This window comes from Nipponia nippon, unplaced genomic scaffold, assembly GCF_047370975.1.
Source record: "Nipponia nippon isolate SJK-2023a ecotype South Korea unplaced genomic scaffold, ASM4737097v1 scaffold_3, whole genome shotgun sequence".
NCBI lineage: Eukaryota > Metazoa > Chordata > Aves > Pelecaniformes > Threskiornithidae > Nipponia > Nipponia nippon.
Genome location: NW_028262347.1, coordinates 1,265,033 through 1,277,800, shown reverse-complemented (window position 1 = coordinate 1,277,800; position 12,768 = coordinate 1,265,033). Strand labels below are relative to the sequence as shown.

At 63.5% G+C, this 12,768-nt stretch overlaps 1 protein-coding gene across 1 annotated transcript in view; it reads right to left on the bottom strand.

The window, feature by feature from the left end:
• SND1 (staphylococcal nuclease and tudor domain containing 1) overlaps nt 1–12,768 on the bottom strand; it is a 132,481-nt gene that overhangs the window by 85,702 nt on the left and 34,011 nt on the right. The window lies entirely within an intron of this gene.

Here is a 12,768-nt window from a genome sequence, read left to right as displayed (position 1 = left end):
CGGCCGACACCAGCATCCTCCCACGAGGATGTGCCAGCAGCGCCAGGCCGAGCATCTCCTCTAGAAGGGGACAGGAGGGAGGGGAATTTGGGGTGGGGGAGATGGCCAGGGTCCCTCCAACGAGCCGACCACCCCCACCGAGCACCCTGGCCCCTCTCGCCAGCCCCCCGGCCCCGCTCAGCCCGTGCCAGGCAGCTCAGCGCTGCCCGGGGAGCTCTGCTCACAGAGGGAAGCATCGAAGGTCTCGTCTCCCAAAAACGCCGCGCACAGCACCCCCTCCCCACACCCACCGCCCGCGGGAGGGGAAAACGAAGCTCAAAGAGCTCGGTAATTAAGACAACTGTGCGAGTTGGGTACACGGCCTCTGCTCACGCGGGCTCCTGCACAAAAGTTGCCGTTAGACAAGCTCGTTATCAGCCGGCGATTAACAGCACTTGCGGGATGAGATGCCCAGGAAAGGGAACCAGAGGGCAGCTGGCTGCTCGCTGCCCATCAGCTGCTCGGGGCCTCTCACCGGGATGAGATCCCTTCAAAGGCTGAGCAAACAGGGGAGCTTTCCAGCAGAAACGGCAGCGGGGATTTGGGAATGACACGGGGGTGGGAAGGGACCGGGGAAGGGCTCAAGCTGCACTGCACGGCAGGGCTGCACCCGCGCGGGCTTTGTGGCAGGTCTTGTGGAGCAGGATTGGCAGCAGCCAGCCCGGGAGCTATGTAAGATAATATATAAGATGTACAAGATCATCCATATAGGAAACGGGGTGCTACTCACCCTCCCCGGGCCACCCTCTGCCCCTGGGAGCCCCCAGCGCCCCGCAGCATCCCGACGAGCTCCGCGGCACGGCACGGCACTGCATTGCCCAATGGCATGGGCAGGGACTCGCATCCCAGCCAGAAGAGAGCCGGGGTGGGGACGGAGCTGCCACCGAAGCTGGCAATGCCCCCCGAGGAGTGCCAGCAGCAGGAACAGCGTCCCCAGCCCCCGGCTTTGCTCAGGGGCTCCGGGCACCGGGCACCGTCCCCGAGAGCGGCCGAAGCAGGCGCCTTGCAGGAGCACGGGGCGGGCGCGCAGCAGCGTCCTTGGTCGCCCTCCCCGTGATGCAGCTTAGGGGACTGAGCAATCCCCGGGCCAGAGATGGTGTCTTCGGAGCCACCACCCCCAAGGGGCTCGTCCCCCACGAACCGTGCTGGTTCCACGGGGGGGAACCATGCCACCACACCTGGACGCAGCACGCGGCGTGACGGCACAATGAACCTGGCTTTGGAAGCAACGCCGAGGGGTGGCCGCTGCTCGGCACCATCCCCGGAGGGAGCGACGCAGCTTTCCCCAGCAGACCCCGCTCCCTCACTGGTGGTGTGCTGGACTTCGGGCACACTTTGCGGTTGGCTACGCTGGCACTGTTATGGTTACGGCGCCTTCAGGCCCTGCTAGCATGGGAGGGGAGGGAGGGAGGAGAAGCCACCTCAACCCAACTCAACCCAACCCAACCCAACCCAACGTAACCCAACCCAAGGCAACCCAGCCCTGGGAGCTCCCCAGCCCACGCCGGTGGAGGACGGCCCTTGGCACACCGCTCTGCTTGCCCGCGTGGTGCTGCGGGGAACGGCCCCCCGCACACCCCGCCGAGCCGGGGAGGGGAGGAATACACTGAAAAGAGGGAGATAAGGCGAAAGCAGCAGGAAATGAAGGAGTGGAATCAGATGGGAGAGGGAGCGAGCGGACAAAGACACGCCGGCACTCGCACTCCGCGTTCTTCCGTAATGAATGAGGCTTTGACAGAGTTGATTATGTCCTCGACGCTGTTCCCAGGCTGATCCTTGGACCCGTTCCCTCCTCCACCCGCATCGCCGTCACCGAGCGCCGCAGCCCCTGCCAGCGCCGGCGATGGGAACGGGCCGGGTCCCGTGAGGGCATCCCCACCCATGGCAGCGAGCCGGTGCCGCACCCAGCGCCAAACCCGTCCCCGGAGGAGGTGCCTGCTCCCGTAGGCACCTCTTTGCAGGCAGGGCGAGGGCAGGTCCCGAGCCTGGCAGGGCGTGGGATTGACAGAGATTGGATTTCTTCTGGAAAGGAGCTTTTATGCTCACCAGGGATCAGCCCAATATCACTCGTGGCACAGAAAAGCTTCCTGGCACCTAATGAGATGGGCTTGACGAGGCTGGCAGGGAGCTGTGGCGGGCAGCACGGCACACGGTGCCAGCTAGCCGGCCCCGAAGCCGGTTTTCCGGCAGGGAGAGAGCTTTCTCCTCGCCCCATATAAAATAAAGCCACGGCTGAGTGCATGGGGACTGTGCAGCTGGCGGGGGGCCCGAGGGAAGCCCCGGCACGGGGGCTCGGGGACCATGCCGCTGCCGTAGGAAATGCCGGCGCTGCTGCCAGCCCCGTCTCAGCCCCGCGGTCAGGCCGGCTCCCCGGCTGCGCCAAGGCGCACCGCAGGACGATGCATTATTCACGCCACTCCCCTTCCCAGCAAGGCATGTGCGGGGACGGAGGCATCTCCATTCTTAAGCTGGTGCCAAAAAAATTCCTGGCCCCACGCCAGAGCTGGAGTCGAGCCGCGTGATAAATCCTGCGGTGCCGGGAGCGGGGTCCGAGCGGGGCTGCCCGCTCCTCCTGGGGCATCCCCCCAGGGCAGCCGCCCCGGGCCCCGCAGGCGCACGCAGGAACCCGTCCCCGTCCCCTTGCAGCAGAGCCCCGGCCGCGCGGAGCTGGAGGAGCAGGGATGACTAACTCCTCATTTCACAGTCCAGCGCTGCGAAGCGGTGCCATACAGCCACAGCCGTTGCTTCGCTGAAAAATCACCGCGCGGGGATGGAGAAATAAGCCAAGGGGCTGAGGCGCAGGGCGGGCGCAGCCCTCCCACACTGGGCGTGCCGATGCTCCCCACCTTGCCGCCTCCTGCCCCCCTGCCTGCACCCCGAAACAGAGCCCAGGTTCTGCCAGCCTCCCTGGCCTGACTGCCAGCCCTGCTCCCCGCGGGGCCAGGAGAGCCCCTGAAAGCCCAGGAGAGCCCCCAAAAGAAACGCTTGCACTCAAACACTGCCTTTCCCCTGCAGCCAAACCCGGGATCGCTGCTCCCCAGCCCCGTCCGAGCAGCTCTGCGATGCAAGGACGCCCGCTTCGAGGTCACACAGCAGGCTGCTGCCTGCACTCGGCTGCCTGCTCTGCCTGCCAGGCTCCCGGAGCATCCCCTGTCCCCGAGTCCTCGGGGTGGCTCCCGGCCCCGGGGCCCGCAGCCGGGAGCTCGCTGGGCTTTCCTCTGCTCGCCTTCACAGCGCAGCCATGGTGGGACCTGATGGGACCCAGGCAACGAGTCCCTCCCAGCCTCCACAAGGTCACAGCGAAGCTTCAAGATAAATAACGCTGCCCGGGCTCCCGCCGGCTGCTTCGCACGGGCAAAGCCCTGCGCAAACACTAATTAATCCTCGCTAACGAACTCCAAATTTATTGCTTATTTAAGTGTCTATCTGGCACAGCCTGTTAAGTCCCAAATCCCATCCTGCACAGCGCTGGAGCATGGGAAGGGGGACGGCGGGAGCCAGCGGCAAAGCCCTGGGCGGCCCCGGCGTCACCGGCCCACGGTGCAGCGCCGGGGGGGTCGGGTGCCGGCAGCGATCACATCGGCAGAGAAGCGACCCGAGAGCGGCTCGGCAGCCTCGGCGCAGGGAGGGCACGGGAGCTGCTCACAAAGATGCCCCGGCTTCGCTTGCAAAGCTCCCACGGGACGCACCCTCTGTCCCACCCGGCACGGGGATGGCACGGCGTGGCTGAGGGTCCTGGCACGGCGCTGGCGTGGTGCAGCCGTGGATCCTGGCACGGCCCTGGCGTGGGGCTGGTGCTCTGGATGGGCTCCTCTGACACCGCTTAGCCGGGGAATTACCCGGCTTGTGTAAAACCCTGCAGCTGCATTAATGAGCAGAGGGGAAATGTCTGCCCTGGAAGCAGCGCTCAAGTGCTTAAAAGCCTCTTCTCCGAGCGCGGCAGCGGCGGCGGCTCTCCCCGGCATCACACAAAAGCAAATGTTTGCCTTAAAAAAATAAAACCGGCAACCTCAGAGCACCTCACAGATCTGCAGCCACATGGGAGCACCCCAAACAGGGGACCACCGGCACAGGCACCGTCCCCGCTGCCGGAGCAGCCGCCCTCCCCGTGCCGTGCCGGGACCTGCACCACGCTGGCCCCGGAGGAGCCGGAGAGGCAGGGGCTGAGTCCTCGCCGAGGCCGCATTATCGTGATGCTGATGAAAAATGCAAACCCATCTGCAATTCCCAGCACAAGTAAAACGCAATGGGCTGAGCCAGGAGTCGGAAAATAGAAACGCTTAAGTGTCCAATACATATCGCCCTTAACCGCCGCCCTGTCAGCCACCATTAAATACCGTTTTGCTGGCCTGTAAAAATGATATTTCATATCGGAGGGGAAGTGGCCCAGCAGATCAGTCTGGGAAGCCGTTCAAGAACTTGGACACACGTTTGAGGTTTTGCAAATAAACATTAAAAATCAATATAACGGCAAGGATGTTAACTAAATTCTACGACCGTCAAACGGCCAGCAATTATAGACACGGAGAAAGATATTGCTTTTTTTAAACTGCTTTTCAAGCCAAGAGCTCGCACCGCAGCAGCATCCCTCCAAGTCGCCTTCCCACACGCGGGATTTCACGGTGCCCGGGGAAGCGACGTCCTCGGCCGCATCCAGCTGCGGGAGCGGGATGGGCGAGAGGGACGGCGCAGCTCCGCGGGGAGCTGGATGCCGAAACGCCGGCCCCGGCTTTCCCCGGCTGCCAGGCAGAGTCATCAGTCATTCAAAAAATAATTAAAAAAAAAAAAAAAAAGCAGCATATTAGCCTCATTTAATTAAAGGTGCGTGATGAGGAAGTCGTTTTATTAACGAGAAAGTCAACGCGTGGAGCTTCGTCTTCGGAGAGTTGCTGGGGGGGGGGGGGGGCGAACGCGGAGACAGGGATTGCGATCCAGGAATCGATGGGAAGGCGCCGCTTCCTCGCAGGCTGCCCGCAGATACATGCCGGGGAGCCCGGGGAAAGACGCCAGCCTTTTGTTTAAAATGAAACACGGAGCCCCTCAAAAGCGGGTGCTGCCCCCAGGGCCGGCGCTGGCTGGGCTCCCCGGTGAGGGGCGGTGAGTGCCGTTTGCCGGCAGCCCCCCCAACCTGCCTCCTCCTTAAATAACCCCCATACGGCTTTAAATACCTAACAGACCGAGTGAATTCCAGCTTTCCTGTCAAATTAACATAATTATGGCATACAATAGCCAATTAAAGCCTATTTTCAGGAAAGCGGCAGCCCGTATCTGCCGCGAAGGATCGCACCCTGCCACGGGGGGGTTAAACACCGGGTGCCCTGGGATCCCCGCTGCCCGGGGGTCCCGCTCCCAGCCCCAGGGGCAGAAGACGGGGACAACGACGGATGCGGGCACATTTGGAGCAGCTGGAAATGCTCCGAGACCCTGGCCAGCGAAACACGGCCCGGCGTGCCGGCGGCACCTCCTGACACCCCGCCGGTCCCGGCGCGCTCACCGGCTCGCAGAGCAGGGGAGGACGGCCCGACCCCCCGGGGACGAGCCGGGACTCCCGGCTCCCCGTGCGCAGGATTTTGGGGTTTCTCCCAAGAATCCTTGTGCGGGACGCTGTGGGTGCCAGCGCTCACGGCGGGACCCCAGAAGGGCCAAGGGGCCGGGACCCGCAGCCGGGTGGTGCCGCGGGACCGCAGGTGGGGAGAGCTCTCCCCTTCCCTGCCAGCGCAATTAGGGAAGCTTATTATTTGTAAAGCAATTAGCATAGCAAATCAACTCGAAGCAACACGTGAGAATATGCCGGGGTATAGATTACCAGCTGCCGCCGAAAGTGGCTGGGAGCGGTGCCGGCAGCGTGCCTGGCGTCCCCGGGACCCGGCGGCTGCGGGGCTGCTCCGGGACGCAGCAGCCCCAGAGGGACCCCAGGGTGGGGGAAACGTTCAGCGGCCGCCCGGCTTGTGCCGGGGCAGAGCCAGGCACCAGGGGAAGGATCCGATCCGGAGCAAGCAGGGCCTGTTCCCGCAGGCAGAGGAATACTCGGAGCGGCAGCGGGGGCGAGCCGGGCTGCGCGGTGAACCCCAGGGGCCAGCTCCTGCACGGGAGCACGAAGGCGAAGGAGGGAAGGGGAGACGGTTCGTTAGCAGTGCCACTGCGGTTCCCAGCCCGCCCGCCCCGCCGCATCCTCGGCTGAACCCGGCACGCTCGGCTCGCCAGGGGATGCGCCGAGTGGGAAATCCATCAGAGAGGCCGGTGAGGCGGTGACAGCGAACGCGGTGGCGTGCTCCGTGCTGGTGTAACAAGCACGCCCGGCGCAGGGCTCCAAGAGGAGCCGGCAGCTGGCAAGCAGAAGCGTGCCGCTGCCGAGCGTTTGGGGACAGGCTTTTCCATATCAAAGCCTCTGTAGCGCATGGAAGCTCTGCTCTGCAAAGATGGCAAGGCACGCATCTGGATTAACGGCACGCACGTGGGCGATGCTCCTACAGACGGCATCAGCTCGTTCCCGGGTCTGTCCCAGGAGCCGGGCAGCGCTTCTGCAAGGCAGGGGATGACACCGGGAGCAGAAACAGCAACAGGAAAGCAACAGCCCTGAGGATCGCAGGCACGTGCTGCAGCGAGGAGACAAGGACGAGGGGCTCCCACTGCAGCAGAGGAATAAGCAGCATCTCTGCTTGGGCGGCCCCAGCTCGCACGAGCAGGTGCCAAATCCCGAATGCAAAGCATGAAGTGTGCATTCAGCTTCTCCGGCTCTGCCTGCTCTCCTGCAGAAGTGTTCTCCGCTCCCTAATTGCCTGCGCAGCACCTCCCCGGCAGCCGGCACTCGATACCGAGGCACCATGCGCCCCTGAACCACTCGAGTGATAAATGCCGGGTGGTCACGGCAGAGCTGGAGAGGATTTTTAAATGGCAATAAAGGAGAGCGTGCCTGCCCAGAGACCCCGCGGGAGTGACCGAGTGCTGGCCGAGAGAGGGGAGGGCAGCCCTGCCCTGCCTTCCCTGCCTTCCCTGCCTTGCCTTGCCCTGCCGCCAGCGAGCCCATGGGCAGCCCCAGGGGGCTGCACGCGTCGCCAGCCCCACCTGGTTGCATCCTCGGCCGCAGTGATGACCGCGGTGACGCCACCACTGCCGCGCTCGGTGGGGTGGGCCGGACCGGCACAGGGATCAGTCGCAGCCTGGCCACAGCCAGGTCTCGGGCAGGGGCCGTGCAGGAGCGGAGTCGTTTGTGGCAGCGGCCGAAGGAGTCTGAGGGGCGCAGGCAGATCCGACAGCCCCCCGGCGGCCCCCTGCCAGGCTGGGAGAGCCGCTCTTTCCCAGCTGCTCTCCGAGAGGGCACAGGGAAGAGGAGAGCATCTCCTTCAGCCAACGAGACCAGGGCCAGTTACAGCCCTAAGAGGATTAACGCCAGCGGCCGCTCTGGGAGCTCTCTGATACTCGCACAAAGGGACGCCCCTGAACCCACGGAGGTCAGGAAGAAGCTTCCCCTGGAAGCCCCTTATCCTGCGGCTGCAGGGGAGTCGCCGGCAGTGGGGTGGCACCGTGGCACAGACCCTGCCGGGGGGTGCAGCTTCCCCCAGCCGCTGCCAGGGAGCCGCTCTCCTCTCCCGCGACGGGCACCCCCGGGGGTGTTAACGCACACCGCCGGTGAAGCAGGAGGGCAGCAGCGCCGGTGCGGTGCTCCCGGCACCAACCGTGCTGGAGCTGGGGAAAGATGCCCCAGGGAGCGAGCACTGTGGCCGAACTGACCCTGCCCCGGCACCCCGGGGGCAGAAGGTTTTCCCCAAACCCTTGCTCAGCCCCCAGGGTGGCATCAGAGCATCTCAGGCCCAGGAATCACCCAAATATTGTTAGCAGATTCCAATTAAAGAGAGAAAAACAAACTTCCGAGCTGAGCTTCCATACCACGCGAGGAAGAGAGGCCCCCACTTTAATCACTTTCATTATCAAAACAGGCTCCCCGCTGGAGCCTTGTAATTGGAAGTCGACCATTTTAACGCGATTTGCATTTTATCAAAGTGTATTGAGAGGCTCACAGGAGCGCTCCCCCCTCGGGCCCCCAGCCCTGCACGGCACCGGCACCAGCACCGGCACCATGGCAGCCCAGGGCGGGGGGAGCCGGAGGTGCCCCCGCACCCCAGCCCCTGCTTGGCACTGCTGGTACCGTGCTGTCCCCTCAGGAGCGGGGACCTTGCACCGTGACAGAGACCCCGGCCGCGGCGTCTCGGCACTGCGGCAGTGCCGGCTGGGCTGAGCTTGCCGGCAGTCGCCCTTCGTGGCACGTGCAGACGGGCTGAACTCGGTGCTGACCTTCCTCGCTTCCAAATACAACTCGCCGCGGCAGCCGCTCCGAGTCCTCCCCTTTCTGCAAAGCTCTCCTGCTTCTCCTGCCGCAGCTTCCCGGGCAGACGAGGGGCTCGGCACACCCAAAGCCAGCTCGGGAAGGCAGGGGACAGCCAGGTTTTCAGCGGCCCCAAGCACAAGCAGCCCAGCCCCAGTCACCGGCACACCGAAGGGGCACCGAAGGCTTTTCCCCGCCATCATCCTCACCACGGAGCTGGGTCTGCAGCGGGATGCAGGGCCGGGCTGAACCACGTACAGCACGCAGCAAGTTTTCCGCATCCTCCGGTCCCCTTCCCAAAACCAGCCCAGGGCACAAGAGCAACCCCGAGAGTGCTGCCGGGTGGGGGAAAGGCTGCTCCATCCCAGCCGCTGTCTTCTCCTGTCGTCTCCCGTATCCATCCTCCCCCATAAAACCCGTCAGAGCCCAACCCCGGTATTGATGGTGCCGCTGGCGCACGCCGCTCCGCTCTCCTCCCCAGGGCGTCGGGGCTGTGCTCGCCGCGCGCCTGGGCTCGCTCCTGCAGCCTCGCCAGCAACCATCAATCTCCATCAAGCCTGAAGGCACTGATTAATCACGTTAGAGAGAGGCCCTAATTTAAACCTTCCGCCTGCTGCCACACGCTGCCTGCTCGTCTCCCTCTGCCAGGCCGTTTCAACGGTGAAGAGCAGGAGGACTCGCAGCCCGTGGTGATGGGGAGCATCCTGCAACGGGCCTGGGGTGTTCGTGCTGCTCCCGGCGACGAGGAACGGCACGGAGGAGTGGCAGCACCAGGAAGGTGGTGGCGAGAAGAGGTGTCCTCCAAAGCAGGGTCCCGCCGAGCCACGGGCATCCCCAGAGGGACCCTGTCCCCAGGTTAATGGGATCCCAAAGGAGGAAAGGAAAGGTTTTCCTCCCCTCTGGATGCACCAGCAGCCGTTTGCGCTGGGAGCCCCTTACACGGAGAAGTCGGCGGCAGGCTGGATCTCACCCGAAACCCTCCAGGTCTCCCTCCAGGAACCCACAGGACAAGCACGGTGCCGTAACCGGTCACCTTGGGGCTCCTCTCTCCTGCTGGAGCAACAGATGAAGCAGGACACAGCATTTTCCACAGGAATTTCCATTGCTGCGGTTAGCGCCTTCCACCCGGCATGTGCTGCTCCGGACCTGCAGCAGGTCCCTGGCGGTCCCCAGCCTCATTTCTCCGCCTTTCTGCATCCCAGAGGGATGCAAGCGGGGTGTGTGCCGACACGAGCAGCGCAGGTCCCACCGCGTGCTCAGCAGCCAGCGCTGCAGCATCCCCGGGACGAACGGTGCGTGCAATGCCGGTAACTCCTGCCTGCACCGGGAAACCGTCCCCGCTCCCTCTTTGGGCTCAAAACCAAGCCCGGGCGCAGCCAAGACCAAAGCCGCCGTACTTCTAATCGCTCCGCGAGAACAGAGCCCGTATCTCTGCTCGCCGCTGCGCTCAGCGCCTCTAACTCCTCAAAAGCGGGTACAAAAGCACATTTTATTTGCGGCTCGTAATTCTCTGAAGGCTCCACACTGGGGCTTTGCTCCTCACCCGCAAGAACACGGTTTTACGAAGAGGAACAAAACCCGCCATGGCCACCAGCTCTCCTGCCAGGGAGGCCACGCCAGCCGCAGCCGCTCCGGGCGGAGGACGCTCCGTGCCCCCGCGACCCTCCTTTGCATGGCTGCTGGCAATCGCATTAGCAGCGGGCTTAAATTAATAAAGTTGTTTGTCTTGTCAGCATGTGTTACACGTTGAACAAGCACCCTCTCGGGAGCTGCGCTCCCGCAGCGCAGGGCTGGGCCAGATCCTGCCCAGGAGGAGCCGGCTCTGCCGCCGACGCTGCCCCAATTGCAGCATCCCCGGTGCCATAAGCGGCCCCGGTCTCCTGACGACCCTCCTCGTCCCCGGGGAGGGAGCTTGAGGGCCTCAGCACCACACACCCACAGCCCCCAGCTGGGAGACCCCGACGTGGGGGCACACTCCCCCCGAGCACCCCCGAGCCCTCGGTTCATCGAGGGGCTGGTGCTCCCGTGGCGGTGCTCGCTCCCTGCTCGCTCCAAGATAGCATTCACGCAGCCATCAGCACGGCCGGTGAAGGAGGGCCGGGCAGCATCGGGGACGAGGGCAGCAGAAAGCTTGCGGCATGCAGCCACGGTGAAGCCTCCGCTGCTCCAGTCCACGGGGAAATAAAGCAGCCCCAGCAGAAAAGCCACAGAGCCAACGGAAACCACGCGATCGATACGATCGTCATCTCTCTCGCAGCATGAAAATAAAAGGCGAAGCTCCAGGCGCCGTTTTGGCACAAAATATCAGCAGATGAGCACGAGCTCCCCGGGCTCGGGGGTGAAACAGGCGGTTTTGGGCAGGGCACTGGCAGAGGTGGTGCCCGCGGGCTGGGGACACGCGCCCAGCGATGCCCCGGGCGCCCCGCAGCACCCAGGGCAGCGTCCCCTTGCAATCCCCCAGATGTGAGCCTGGAGGGGCCCCACCGGCGGGTGCCGTGGCCGAAGCGCGGCGGTGCCGGCCCCGCAGACGGATGCCGCGCAGCCCCGCTCCCCGCACCGGACCGCGCGCCCCACGGAGCCCCCTCCTTCCCCGAATCCCCCCAAACCACCGCTACCCTTGGAGGCAGCGCTGATCGCCGAGGCTGAAATCAGCTAAAAGTTATTTATGAGGCGATTACCAAGTTGGCTGTGCTGGCGCTGAATTAAGATAATTTGTAATTACGTGCAACGCTTTTAGAATACAGCACGCTTATGTTTTTAGTCACTTGTTTTATTAAATTAAACGCTCGGGCTAATTACAGGCATCCTTTGGATATCTCCCTCTCAACCGGCGACCCGCGGGAGCCTGGCACCAGCAGATAGCGCGTTCGCTGCTCCAGCGTGTTTGCTCACACAGGACCGTTCGGGGCTGTAATCAGCAACTATAAATTACCTCGTTAAAAACGGGATTACCCTTTGCAAGGAAAGCCTCTGCTTAAAGCCGTCGCGATTCTTGCGAAAAGTAATTTCTAAGCCACTGAAGTTTTTGTTTCGCCGGCATTAGAGGAGAATATTTCTGGCTGAGGAATATTTGGGGAATAACTCCTTAATTCCGGCTTTGGCGCCGGAGCGAGAGCACCCGGAGGGGGGTTTCACGGCTCCGCTGTAACCTCTAACTGCTACAAGCATCCTTAGGTAGCGGCAGGGAAGGCAGCGGCCTTTCCTAGGGACGAATCGGGGAAATCGCCCGAGCACGACGTTCCCCGTCAACGGAGAATTCATTAACTGCCGGCGCTTTGGCAACGCGCGCCATGAGCCACCTCTCCGCGGACGAGGAGATAATGTCGCCGCTAATGAGGAAATTGAGATGTATAAAAATACTCGGTCATTTCAGAAGGGTTTGGGGGTTTGGATTTTTTTTAAATTTACAACACCGCGATGTTTGAATTCTATTTTAAATGAATGTGACTTTCCCCCGACCGCCGAGCCGAGCCGAGGGAGCAGCAGGAAAGCAGCCCAGTGCGAGATGCTCTGAATGTCTCACAGCCGAGACCCCTGGCAAAGCCGATCCAGCCCATTACCGGGTCGTGCCGTTACGTGCTGGAGATGCGCCAGCGGCACCAGTGGCCCACGGGGAGCTGACAGCCCCGAGCACGGTCAAGGGCGGCCAGGAGCATCCCTCCCAGAGCGCACCGCACCAGCCCAGGTTTTCCCCGAAGGGACAGCTAAACGGGAGACAAGGCGCTTGCTTTCACAGCATTCTTCCTCCCAGCACTGGATTTAGTCCACCCACAGCTCGTGTGCCTTCCCCAGGTACGCTTCTGTCCAAAAAAAAATGGAGAATCATGCTATTTAATTCGGGTTTATGCTGAATACCCATCTGCTTGCTGTAACGCAGACCCTCGTAGGGCTTACGGAACGTTTTAAAAAATATTTCCCTCCATGTTTTCAACCCCTCATCTTTGCTTTAAAGCTCAGAAGCCCCAGGAACAGGCGGAGCGGAGACGCAGCCCCGCAGGGGTTCCCGCTGCCCACCCACACTCCACTACGCCGCAGCCACCACCGGAGGGAACCGAATCCGTCCCTCTGCCGAGCTGCCGCCGCAGGGACCGTGCGCCTCATCCGAGGCAGGGCAAATCCCACACGACCCCCGAGCCATCCCCTCCCGCGGCACAGGGGGGCCGATCCGGCCCCGGGGCCCTGCCCTGCTCGGCTCCCACGGCGGGACGCGGCAGCAGAGACCCCGGCGCGCTCCAGGCAGGATCGCAGCAGATAACCGGGCTGGTCCGAGCATCGTCCCGCGTCCCCAGGGGCTCCGCTCTGCCAGCCGAGGACCAGCCCCCCGCCCAGCAGCGTGCCGGCACCGGCCGGGGGGGCTGTCGGGGCTGCCTCAGGAGGCAGACCCCCAGGGACGGACCCCAGGGGGG